Source organism: Propithecus coquereli, unplaced genomic scaffold (assembly GCF_000956105.1).
Source record: "Propithecus coquereli isolate 6110/MARCELLA unplaced genomic scaffold, Pcoq_1.0 Scaffold28, whole genome shotgun sequence".
NCBI classification, from domain to species: domain Eukaryota; kingdom Metazoa; phylum Chordata; class Mammalia; order Primates; family Indriidae; genus Propithecus; species Propithecus coquereli.
In genome coordinates this window covers 6,228,124-6,238,472 of record NW_012148396.1, presented here as the reverse complement: position 1 = coordinate 6,238,472, position 10,349 = coordinate 6,228,124, and positions in this window count along the sequence as shown.

The following is a 10,349-nucleotide window of genomic DNA, read 5'->3' as shown; positions in this document are numbered from 1 at the left end:
AAATAAAAGGATGGCCATAGCTTTAAGGAGCTCAGTCTCATTGGTGAGATGGATATGAAATGAACAAATACAACAACGTGCTAGGATAATTCTATACCATAGAAGCAGGTCAGAAAAAGGAATAATAAAACCCATGGAGTGAGCTAGGAAAACTTCCAGAGAAATAGACCTCTGCATATGTCCACTGGCCAGACAGCAGCAGTATCTGAGACAGAAATCCCCTTGGGACTTCTGAGAAACAAGAAAAGTTCAAATAAAATGTTTTCTTAACAGCAGCAATCACTGGGCATAGCCCGGATGGCCCAATTCTCCCTCACCTGCTCCAATTCTCACTTGCCCACATCCCCCCAACAAATCTGTGAGAGAAACATTTTACTTTCCCCTGCCCATCATGGAAATTTCATGCTTTATATAGATGTCCTTTTATGTCTTCCTGATGCCCCCCAAACTTCAGGATCCTTAGGGCCACTTCTCTGACATCCTACATAGTTTATTATTCCAGAATTCCAAAGTTGTTTCTGTCTCACAGAATCCTTCTTGCTCAATGCTGTCAACTTTGGCCTCTAATTACTGTGACTATCCATCCAGATGTACTTAGGACAGTACAGCTGAGAAAATAGAAATATGCTTCGGAGAGTACACAGAGAAAAATTCAGCAAATTACCACACACGGGCCAAGTCTGTCCTACTGAACTTTTTGGTACAATCTTTACTATAGACTAAATATTCATGTCCCCTCAAAATCCATACGTTGAAACCTAATCCCCTGTATGTTATTTGGAGGTAGGGCTTTTCCCTGGTGATTAAGTTATGAAGTCAGAGCCCTCATAAATGAGTTAATGTCCTAATACAAGGAACCCCAGAGGACATAGGTAGTCATCTATGAACAAGGAATCAGACCCTTACCAAACACGGAATCTGCCCGCATCTTCATCTTGGACTTCACAGCCCCTGGTGATTAAGTTATGAAGTCAGAGCCCTCATGAATGAGTTAGTGTCCTTATACAAGGAACCCCAGAGGACATAGGTAGTTATCTATGAACAAGGAAGCAGACCCTTACCAAACACGGAATCTGCCCGCATCTTCATCTTGGACTTCACAGCCTTCAGAACTGTGAGAAATGAATTTCTCTTGTTTATAAGCCACTCGGTCTATGATATTCTGTTAGAAAAGCTTGAACAGACTAGATTAACACAACTTAAAACTAAGAATTGCCTTTGTCTTTCTAAATGGTTGAAAAATCAAAAGAAGAATATTTTGTGACATAAAATAATTACATGACAGCACATTTCATTGTCCATAAATAAAATTTGATTTGAACACAGCCATGTTTTTTTCTTTTACGTATGGACAATCCCCAAGTTACGATGATTCAACTTGCAATTTTTTGATTTTGTGATGGTGCAAAAGCAGTGCATATTTGGTAGATTCAGTAGGAAGTTCACTTTGAATACCTATAAAATCATTCTTTTCTTCATTTTCAATAGAGTATTCAGTAAATTACTTGAGATATTCAACATTTAATTATAATATAGGCTTTGTGTTAGATGATTTTTACCCAAATGTAGGCTAATGTAAGTGTTTGGGCATAGGTTAAGCTATGATGTTTGGTAGGTTAGCCACATGAAATGCATTTTTGACTTATAATATTTTCACTTACCATGGGTTATCCAGAGCATAACCCCATTGTAAATTGAGAAGCACCCGTATAGTCTATGGATGCTGTTGTGGCAGACTTCAGTAATTGTGACAGAGATTATGTCACCTGCAAAGCTTAAAATATCTGACCGTTTACAGAAAATGTTGCCCACTGTGGAATAGAGAATAGTCTGAATATATTGCTGTAGTGTTTTTGCCACCTGTTATATCTTTAACTATGCATTTATTGTATTTTGGTAACTCTTTAAGTAAATCCTTTTAGCAGCAATAAGATAAAATTTAAAATGTCAAGTACGACATTTGTATTTCTCAATGAAATTGATAGTGCTTGTAAAATCCATACATATTTGTTATTATTTACAGGGGTCAACAGTGATACCTCTGATCATATGAAAAACAACAAGCATCAATCTGCCTCAGCATCTACTTAAACCACTAAAAGTAATGTGAAGAAGTTTATGCCTAAAGATTGCAATTTCACCCATATGAGTGTTTTTATTCATCAAACTGTGGAGCAGGGCTTTTAATGTTGATCAAATGCCTGTTGTTTTAAATTAAGTTTAATCTTATTTATTTATAAATTCATTTATTTTGGGTTGCTCTTTCAATAGTAAACTTGGATTGGCACTGAAATCATCTCACTTCTGATCCATGGTTTTGTTTCCACTGATAAAAGTGTGTCCTGAAGTGAGGGGCAGCATTTGTGACCTGGAGGTAGAGAAAATTCAACCGGTCTAAAGAGGTCTAAACTTGTGTATCCATTACTAAGAAGATCTTAAAATCTGGCCAATACATCTTCAACTGAGATTCTGTATAACAATATTAAGCCAGTGGTGGTATAGGCACATTTCTGTTGTCTATGAATGATAGTTTTATTAAGAAAATATTTTAAGAAGCCATACATTTGATCCATTTAGTATTTCCTGTGAAGCTATTGCACATAGGCACTAGGCTAAGTTAAGGGGAGCAAAAGTAAATAATACCCAGGCATAGCTCTAGAGAAATGGCAGGTCTGCTCATGGAAGACGGCAGGGTAAACTAATGTGATGGGGTAAGAATCACAAGATAGCCATATGCATGGTGCAAATGTACCCTAGTGCAGGGATTCAACAATTGGGGTAGGAGAATTTAGGAGACAGTCCCCCAAAAAGATAGCATTTGGGTTGACTTTTAAGAATATGAGAAAAATTAAATTCTCTCATCAGAATGACTAAGGTTTATTTCTTTAATTGTATATATTTATTCAGTACAATGTGATGTTCTGATGCATTTATAAATTGTATAATGATCAAATTAGGGTAATTAGGTTGTATATCACCTTAAACACTTATTTCTTTGTGATGAAAATATTAAAAAACTCCCTTCTAGGTATTTTGAAATATATAATTTTTTTTATCTCTAGTCATCCTAGTATGCAATAGACCATCAGAACTTATTTCTTCCATCTAACTGTAGCTTTGCACCCTTTAATTAATCTCTCACTATCTCTCCCTTCCCTCTCCCCTTCACATCCTCTGGTAACCACAGACGCACATCTAACAACATACTGAATGGAGAGAAGCTGAAAGCTTGCTCTCTAAGATCTGAAACAAGACAAGGCTATCCACTTTCCACATTTATTCAACATAGTGCTGTAAGTCCTAGCCAGAGTGATAAGGCAAGAGAAATATCAAATAAAAGGCATCTAAGTTGGAAAGGAGGAAGTCAAACTGTCCCTGCTTGCAGATGACATGAGCTTATATATAGAAAATTCCAATGATTCCACCAAAAAAACTATTAGAACTAAATTCAGTAAAGTTGTAGCATACAAAATCAACATACAAAACTCAGTAATGTTTTTATATGACAATAGCAAATTATCCGAAACAAATCAAGAAAGCAATCTTTTTTATAATAGCTACAAAAAATAAACCTTGGGAATAAACTTAACAAAGGAGGTGAGAGATCTCCACAACGAGAACTATAAAACATTGATTGTTAAAACATTGACTATAAAACTATAAAACAAGAAATTGAAGAACACACACACAAAAATGGAAATATATCCCATGTACCTGAATTGGAAGAATTAATATTGCTAAAATGTCCATACTACTCAAAGTGATCTACAGCTTTAATGTAATTTCTATCAAAATCAAAATTATATTCTTTACAAAAATAGGAAAAAAATCTATAATTTGTATTGAACCACAGAAGACTCAAAATAGACAAAGTAATCTTGAACAAAAATAACAAAGCTGTGGGCATCACGCTACTTGAGTTCAAAACATACTACAAAGCTATAGTAATCAAAACAGTGTCAAAACAACACATAGACCAATAGAACAGAATAGAAAACCCAGAAGTAAATACACATGTCTATAGCAAACTAATTTTTAATAAAGGTGCCAAGTATAAATAATGAGGAAAGGACAGCCATTCTACAAATGGGAGAACTGGATATCCACGTGCAGAAGAATAAAACCAGACCCCTATCTCTCACCATGTAGAAAATTAACTCAGAATGAATTATAGGCTTAAATATAAGACTCAAAACTACAAAAATAGCAAAAGAAAACATAGGGCAAGACCTTCATGGGATTGGTTTAGTCAAGGGTTTTTATTTTCTTTTTTTAAAATAAAACCTCCAATGCCTGGGCAACAAAAAACATATAGAGAGACAAATGGGAATATATCAAACTAAAAAGTTTCTACACAGCAAAGGACACAATCAACAGAGCAAAGAAATGACCTACAGAGTTGGAGAATAAATTTGCAAGCTACGCATATGATAAGGGGCAAATATGCAAAATATATAAGGAACTCAAAAAACACAGCAACAAAAAAATCAAATAACCCAGTTAAAAAATGGGCAAAATATCTGAATAGATATTTCTCAAGAGAAGATATACAAATGACCAACAGATATATGAAAAAATGCCTAACATCACTAATCATCAGGAACATGCAAATGAAAACTACAATGAAATATCACCTCACTCCAATTAGAATGATTATGGAGGAGGATGGGGGATAAAATTTTACCTGTCAGGTACAATGAACACTGTCCAAGAGACAGGTACACTGAAAGCCCTGGCTTTAGCATTATACAGGGTATCCATGTAACAAAAACATTTGTTCCCTCTTAATATTTTGAAAGAACAAAGAAAGAAAAAATCAAAAAAAAAATCAAAAGATAACAAATGTTGGCAAGGATGTGGAGCAGAGGAAACCAACACAGTGCCAGTGGAAATGTAAACTGTAAATTAGTACAGCCATTATGGAAAACAGTATGGAGGTTCTTTAAAAAATTAAAAACTGAAATGTTATATGACCCAGCAATCCCACTACTGGATATATAACCAAAGACAATGAAGTCAGTATTTTGAAGAGATGTTTGCTTTCCTATGTTTATTGTAGTATATCCACAATAGCCAAGATATGGAATCAACCTAAATGTGCATCAGTGGATGAATGGATAAAGAAACATTGGTAAACATAGACAGCATTATGTTAAGTGACATAAGCTAGGCACAGAAAGAGAAATATTGCCCAATCTCGTTTGTGTGAAATGATTAAGACATTTTATTAAATTTTGCATGACATTATTATTTTGTTTTGCTGAATGCAAAGAGAACATTTTAAAAAATGCCTAAGGTTTGCGTATTTAGCATTTCTTTATTCACTCTCAATTTGTGGGAAAAGACTGAGCTTTTTGGTGAGACCTGGGTATGTGTGGGTTTCAATTATTTTTTACAGTGAGGTGGGAGATGGTGAATTAGTTAAATAGAATTATAAATATCAGACAAAAATCTACCTGCATGAACCTGGGAAACCTATTGAAACTCTCTGAATCTCAGTATCCTCATCTCTGAAAAGGAAGCTAAGTGCTGTCACCATCACGGAACTATAACGACATAATGAAGTAAGATTTCTGCAAAGTCCCTAGATCCTAATAGATGCCCTGTGAATTTTTATTCATTTTATTTCTTTCCCATTTTAAAATCAATTTCTATAAAAATATATTTAAATTATATATAATTAGATATATGTTAAACATATATAATTAATATGTATTATATACATATATACACACACATAAAACTTCCTAGTGCATATACATACACACAAACACACCCCAGGGGGCATTTTTTTTATTACGTTTGGGATTAGGCATTCTAAGATTCAAATTATCTAATCACAGAAGAATCTGATTTCTTATTTATAAGAATTCAGTTTTCATTTCTTGGTCATGTTATTAAAAATATAATGAATTGTTTTGTATGAATCTATCAGTTTCACCCCATCTGAACTTCTTTCTCCCTTACTGGCATCTGGTTCTTTTTAATGTTTTGACATAAAGCATGTACATTCTATACAGAAATGTTGTAAATTAAACCTTCAGCTGTACAAGAGAACAGTGGTGATGCTTTGGCATCTGAATAATGAGTCTATAAAAAGGCTGCAGAGAACAAAACAAGAAAGTCACCACCATTTCGTCAGTCAGGGAAAATATAATAAATTATTTAACATTTTAATGAGATATGAAGAAGAATGTTACAAGGTTTAGTTCATTGTAAAGATGATAATATGAATTAAGGTTCTTGATCAGAAACAGGTCAGCAACTGTGGGATAAACACTCTGCTTTGTAGAGTATGTCCTAGTCACCTTTCAGCAAAAACCCTTACGGAGAGAAAACCTGACAGAAGATAGAAACATTTTTAAGATTCATGGAAAATATTTGGAGAATTAAGATCAACCCTCCTCCCATCTCTCTCTTCTCCTCTCTGTCTCTTTCATGTTTGTTTTTTTTTTTTCTTTTTAATAGCAGTATATTCACTGCAGGAAGTAGTAATAAAGGGTCATAATGGTTTAGCTTATTCCTAAATTTAAGTTTATTTCTCTCATTATTTTCATTTATTTCTAACATTGAGATAGGGGTAAATGGTAGATTAAACAGAATAGTAGGTATTTTAAATGTAGACATTTGCATGTTTCCTCACTAAAGTATAAGATATTCAAAGATGAATTCTTTCTAAACATACTAAAGCAAGATATTTCATGCTTAGCAATTGAAGTTGCAACATAAAATGTTCATTATTATATGAATAATGAAGGATCCAAAAGTTAAATTGATCTGTTTTCTAAAACATGAACATGAAAATTCCAAAATATGTGGCACAGACTATATTAATTTTTAGTTAATAATTATGAATACTATGTAGCTATTAAATTCTACAGAATTCTCTTTACAAAACAACTATTTATTTATTCATTCATGTTAGCTATTGCTATGTTTCAGGCATCGAGTTCAGAACATTAGGTTTCAGTTATCAAAGAAAACAGAGGAATTCAAATTCTTGAATTTCAGACAAGCAGCAAATAAGTTTTAGTATATACCTATATACACATACACACACACGCACACACACATACACACTATGCAACATCCAATACGTACTTGCAGTATAACTTAAAGAATGACCCTGAAGAAGATATGTCCAAGGTACCCCTGGAGCCCATGAAAATGGCCTTTTTATAAAAGTTTTTTCAAATGTAGTTACAATTCTCAAGGTGTGGTCATCCTGGATTTAGAGAGAACCTAAATCTAATGGCAAATGTCCTGATAAAAAGAGAAAAAGGCACACATGCACACACGCACACACATGCACACACGCACACACACACACGCACACACACAAGTGATGTGAAGATGGTGAAGACAGAGACAGAGTTTGGAGTAAAGCAGCTACAACCAAGGGATACCAAGGATTGCCAGCAATCAGCAAATACTAGGAGAAAGGCATGGAATGGATTCTCCATCAGAGACTCAAAAGGAACCAAACCTGCCAATACCTTGATTTTGGACTCCTAGCCTCTGGAACTATAAGAGAATAGATTTCTGTTTTTTTAAACCACCCAGTTTGCAATAATTTATTCTGGCATACCTAAGAGACTAATTCACTACTTAAACTAAAAAAACATATTTGTTTTGTATCTGAAATTCAAATTTAACTGGACATCCTGTAGTTTTATTTGCTAAATCTGTCAACCCTGCTTTAGATGGATTATCTCATTAAATTCTCTCCACAAACATGAGAGCTGGGTATTATTTGCTCTGCTTTACATTAAGGAACTGAACTCTGGGATGTTTTAAAACCAGCGTAATAACTAATCAGTTATAAACATTTGAGTCAGAATTCAAACCCTTTATCAGATGTATAGCATGAAAATAGTTTCTTCCATTCTGTAGGGTGTCTATTCACTCTAATAATAGTTTCCTTGGCTGTGCAGAAACTTTTTAATTTGATCAGGTCCCATTCATTAATGTTTATTGTTGCTGTGATTGCCTTTGGGTTCTTCTTCATAAGTACTTTGCCTAGGCCATTGTCTATAAGAGTTTTCCAAAATTTTCTTCCAGAATTCTTAAAGTTTCATGCCTTAGGTTTAAGTCTGTTATCCACTGTAAGTTGACTTCTGCGAGAGGTGAGAAAGGTGCAGATCCCAGAGACGCAGGGATGATTCAACATATGCAAATCTATAAATGTAATTAGCCACATAAATAGAAGTAAAAATAAAGACCATATGATCCTCTCAATAGATGCAGAAAAAGCATTTGATGGAATTCAGCACCCTTTTATAAGAATGCTTAACAGAATAGGCATAGACAGGACTTACCTGAAAATAATAAAAGCCATATATGACAAACCCACAGCCAACATCATATTGAATGGGGAAAAATTGAAAGTATTCCTGCTTAAAACTGGAAATGGACAAGGCTGCCTTCTACCATCATTTCTGTTCAACATAATGCTACAAGTCCTAGCCAGAGCAATCACACAAGAGAAGGAAATCAAGGGTATCCAAATTGGGGCAGAAGAGGTCAAACTATCTCTCTCTGATTATGATACAATCTTTTGTCTAGAAACCCCAAAGATTCTGCCATGAAACTATGGGAATTGATAAACGAATTTAGCAAAGTCTCAGGTTACAAAATCAATATACACACATCAGTACCATTCCTATATGACAACAACAGTCAAACTGAGAACCAAATCAAAGATTCAATACCCTTCACAAAAGCAACAAAGAAAGTAAAACACCTAGGAATGTATTTAAATAAGAAGGTGAAAGACCTCTGCTGGTAGAACTATAAAGCACTGAGGAAGGAAATAGCAGAAGATGTAAACAGGGGACAACCATACCGTGCTGATAAGTTGGCAGAATCAACTTGTTAAAATGTCTATACTACTCAAAGTGATACACAGATTCAATGCAATCCCTATTAAAATACCAACATCATTTTTCACAGATCTAAAAAAAATAATTCTATGCTTCATATGGAACCAGAGAAGATCCTGTATACCAAAAGCAAGCTTAAGCAAAATGAACAAATTGGGAAGCATCAATTTACCAGACTTCCAGCTATACTACAAGGATATATAACTAAAACTGCAAGGTACTGGCACAAAAACAGAGACATAGACTATTGGAACAGAACCAAGAACCCAGATATAAATCCATCCTCATATAGCCATCTAATCTTTGAGAAAGCAGACAAAAACATACACTGAGGAAAAGAATCCTTATTGAATAAATGGTACTTTTAAATCTTTAAAGAAAAACAACTACAAGAAATCTAAATAATTTCACTCAAATTCTTAGGGAAAGTGATTCAGGGGTTCAAGGTGAAATCAACCCTTGAACAGTATAGCAAAATAGAATGAGTTATCATTAGAGAGCAATTAGTTGGTAAATTTAGACTAAGTAAAATATCTGAGCAGAACTAAAACAGAGTGTTCTAGCAAATATTCTTTGTATAATACATGTCTCCTTTTATAAGTATTCACAAAATGGTAGAGGGAACATGATAGCTAGTTTCTGAGCACAATTAGAATAAAACCTATATTGATTTGACACACAAAACAGTTTTTTAAATACACGTTTCTATATGGATGAGATGAGAGGTTTTTGAAAGAAATGTCTATAAAAAGATATGTAAATATAAAGTGGCTGTATAATTGCAGAACACCCAGTAGAAGACATTAGTAGAATTATTGGATAATTATTGGACTGAATTACTTTTAAGGATAGATCATTGTGATTATTAAATCATTTTTCCACCTACTTACACAAAACAAAATCATAGCTTCTAGTCTTCTTATATTTGAATGGAGCCGATTCTGGCCATTAAATATAATGGAAGATGTTTGCCACTTCTAGGTCTAGTTCCTCAATTGTTTTACAAGATTCTCCACAATCTCCCCCCTCATCCACATCCACACAGATGTCCACAAAAGACTCTGGGATAACAAAGCCACTTGATGGAAAGGCCTTTGATCACCAACTTCACCACCTGGAAGAAAGCTAGAGAAGAGATATGTCCAACCAAACATATCCATGTCAAACTTCCCCTAGATGAGATATAGACCTTTTTTAAGTTAAAATAGTGCAGTGAGATGGGAGTATGATTTATTATAGCCTTTAGTGTTATTTTTACTTGTCAAATAGATTCCATGTTTCTGCAAAGTTCCAACATATTTTAAAAATGTTTAGACACAATAACCAAAGGATAAGAAGCCCAAAAAGGACTTCATAAAATTTAGTTCTAGATTTGTGCATCGTTTGGCTTTTCTTTTTTTTGGGGGGGTCTTCTTAGAGTTTGACATTGTGTCAGTTGATTAATATTGGAAAAACTCTTATAGATAT